Source organism: Phocoena sinus, chromosome 14 (assembly GCF_008692025.1).
Source record: "Phocoena sinus isolate mPhoSin1 chromosome 14, mPhoSin1.pri, whole genome shotgun sequence".
Classification (NCBI taxonomy): domain Eukaryota; kingdom Metazoa; phylum Chordata; class Mammalia; order Artiodactyla; family Phocoenidae; genus Phocoena; species Phocoena sinus.
The window spans coordinates 78,005,874-78,009,566 of NC_045776.1; positions in this window are offsets into that span (position 1 = coordinate 78,005,874).

The following is a 3,693-nucleotide window of genomic DNA, read 5'->3' on the forward strand; positions in this document are numbered from 1 at the left end:
CCTTAGTGAGTGATGCTGGCCAATTCACCTCTTCCCCCAGTTCAATGTCTAGGGGACATCACTTAGCTATGTTTCACATCTGCCTCCTTGTCAAGGTGGTATTAGCAATTTCTTGTTTCTTGAAGAACTTCTAGCCATTATTCTTTAAGTGGGATCTGATTTTCCTTTAAAAAAAAAAAACCTCATTGAGATTGGAAAATGTCACATAGAACACAGAATCCGGACAGCGCTGAACAAGAAAATCACAGACCAGCTCCCTACCCTCTCCCCCGAAGCCTTGCCCCATAGTCATGACGGCTGCTGGTATGGAGTCAGATATAAAAAAAAAAAAAGAGGAAGCAATAAAAAAATTGAAATCCTCAGAGGTCTGGTTAGAGGCATTGAAGCTTCATTCTTTCTGGATGAAAAGTCTGAGGGGAAGGAGCCCAGTGCTAGAGGGGACCTCATGCCAGAGCTTCACGCTCCAGCCCGTGTTCTGGGAGTACCTCCTGACAGGGAGTGGGGTCGGGGGAGGTGCTGGGTCTGCAGCTTCCAGGTGAGGACATCACAGGTGTGCCATTGCTCAATAGCCAGTCTTTCTTGTAGAGAAAGATCTCTTGGGTTCGTGGGCTAGAGAGAGCTGCTGCAAACCCCGAAGACGCATAGGTTCCAATAATAACCTAACAACAATGGCAAGTATCAGCCTTTCTTGAATTACAAGCTAGCCTCCATGCTAAGTGGTTCCACATATCATCTCCCTGGATGCGATTATCATCCCTATATGATGCCTGAGGAAACTGAGGCTTGGACAATGGCACAAGTGACTGTCTTAGTTTGGGTTCTCCCAGAAGCAGACCCTAAGGAGTCACATGCAACTCACTTATTAAAGATGTGATGGGTAAGGGGGTGGGTTGGGGAAAAGGCAGGCAAGGAGCCATTTCAGGCTAGGTTCCAGCCTCAGGCTGATCCTGCGGGGGACTCTGGAGTGTAAGGTACACCTTGGAGGTCATCTTCCTTCAAGGCAAGGGCTGTTTGGTTTGGTACTTCTGCACCAGTCAGTCAAGGCTAACAGCTGAAGTTGGAGAGCTCTTATTTGGATTTTGCTTTGTTTTTTCACAAAACAAAATAAAAAGCCAAGACAATATATCAGTTTCCCTAATTTTTTTTTCCTTTTCATCTGATGGTCTGGGAAACATGGACTCTGAAACTACATGGTCTATAAGGGGTCCAAGAATATATTTCAAATTTTTCCCATGGCTGAGAGCAATGTTTCTCAAAGCATCCCATGGAATATGAATCCTCTAAGCAACAGTGAACAAAGGGTTCTGGGGCCAAATAAGTTGGGAAACCTACACACTCTAGCCCACTCTGGGAGAGTTTATGAGGTACATGAGCATATTAAAGGCTATGACAAGTCCTGCAGCAAAGAAACAACACCTAACTTAGTTTCATGCAGTGCTCCTTTGCTTTTTGACCACACTCAATAGCCTGCCATGAGCACATTTCAGGAAAACTCTGGGCACTGGCTGAAGCCACTGTTAAGTGTCTAAGAACGCATTTACCCTTGTTTAGCTTGTTAGAGGCACTGTGCCTAGGAACAGGCTGATGGGAGATAGGAGATAAGGGTCTCAGTTTGGGCAAAGGTGAGGAGGACCCCAGGGGTCAGAAGGGTTTGAGAGGCCTTGTCCCTGCCACTGGGGCAGCCGGGTGACCTCCTCTGTGGTTGTTTCTCACTCCCAGGCACTTTCCCTGCAGCCTGTGCACAGAGGTTAATGAGCTGTTCAGTTCCGTTGACTTGCAAGGCCTCCCTTACTCAGCTCAACGCCTGCTATGCCTGACTGATGGTGGCCCTGCGGCCACAGAGTACCACAAGCCAGAACCGGGACAGTCAGTTAGTTCCAGGCCCCAGGGAAAACTCTGTCCCCTTCTCTTCTGCTTGAAATAGAAGAGGTGCGGATGCAAGTTTCTGGTCTGTCTCACACTTTCCTCCCACGTCAACACTATCCCAGGGCTAAATGGCAGATCTGGGCTTGAAATATCTAACGTTTATTGGTTGTTTATGTCAGGAAATGTGTTAAGTATTTTACCTGCTTTTAATCCTGATCACAGCTCTCGGAAGTGAGAGCAATTATTATCCCAGTTTTACAGTTAAAGAATTTGAGGCTCTGACAGTTGACATCACTGTCTAGCCAGGTCACATAGCTGGTCTAAGTAACACAGCCCAGGACTGAAATTCAGACGCTATGGGAAACTTTCGCTTCTCAGAACCTCAGTTTCCCCCTCTGTAAAATGGGGCAACTTGTACCACCCACAACATTTGATCGTGATGAGAGGGAAGAAATCGTGCTCGTGAGGGTAGGTCAGCAAATTTAGAGCATTATATACCAGGTGATATACTCTGAGACAGACGATGGCGGTGGGCTGGGGCCTGAGTCACCTCCCAGCAGAGATGGGGCACTCTGGGGCGCAGAAACTCAGAGTGGAGCTTGCTTTTTACTCACTAAGGCTGGCCCCACACCGCCGCTGTACTAGTAACAAATACTAACACTAGCAACTAACATCCATAGAGCGTTTACTAGAGGCTGGCACTGCTCCAGGTTAATCCATGTAAGCCTCATGACACTGGGAGCTCGGTGCTAGAGGTACAATAATTATTCCTATTTTACAGACATGGAAATGAAGGCTCAGGGAAGCTAGGCGACTTGCCCAAGGCCACACAGCTTGCATGTGGTAGAGCTAGAATTTGACTCCAGGTCCATCAACGTGCCCTTGCTCCTGGAGTGTGTGCTAGGAAGGACTTACTGGGACAGAGGAGGCCAGCTCTTCTATCTTTCTGCAGCACGGTCTCCAGGGAGGGAGCTGGGAATCTGAGTCAGAGTTACTCTGTAGTTTGTTTCCCCAGCTCTCAGTCCCTCCTGCTTTGAATGAGTTGAAGCGTCCCTGCCTCATTGGCTGGTTTTCCTGACGAGACGTGATCTTATTTCATAAAAGCATTTTGTAAAGTGGGCGTTGGTAATCCACGTGACTGAGGAGCCCATCACGCTGTGTACGCGCCCAAGAGAGTGTGGGCTTTGGCTTTTCACCTTGGGTTGGGCCGGTTACTTCATCCCTCTGCAGCAGCTTCATCTGTCAAATGGAATTGGGTGGTTGTGGGGATTAATGACAATGCTTAATACTTTCTGGGCCAGACACAGAGCAGGTGCTCAACGTGTAGAGTCATAGTTGTGTGTGTGTACAGTGTGTGTGTGTGTACACAGTGTGTGCATACCTGTGTGTGCACTTGTGCATTCCCACCATCTTCATCCCTAGGGAGAAAACATCGATGTCTGGCAAGATGGAAGAATACTCGACCAGGTTATGATCGTTTGCACTCCTGTTCAGCAAACATTCACTTTCCTTCCCCCTCCCACTCTGGGTGGAGTTTACAGCCTCTTCCTACTGAAAGGCTGGGTCACGTGACTTGCTTTGGCCGCTGGAATGTTAGTGGATGTGGTTTGAGATGATGCCTTGAAAGTGTTCAAGCAGCTTGTCTTAGCTCTTCTGTTCTGGTGACCTGCCATAGGAAGAGCATGCCCCAGGGAGCTTCTTCTTCAGCCTGTGCCCTGAAACAGGGAGACGGGTGGAGCAGACTTGATCTTGACCTGAAGCCTAAAAAGGACCCTTATTTAAGCCAGCGTAGGCCTGCAGACCCAGGAGCGTGAGGAAAAATGCTAG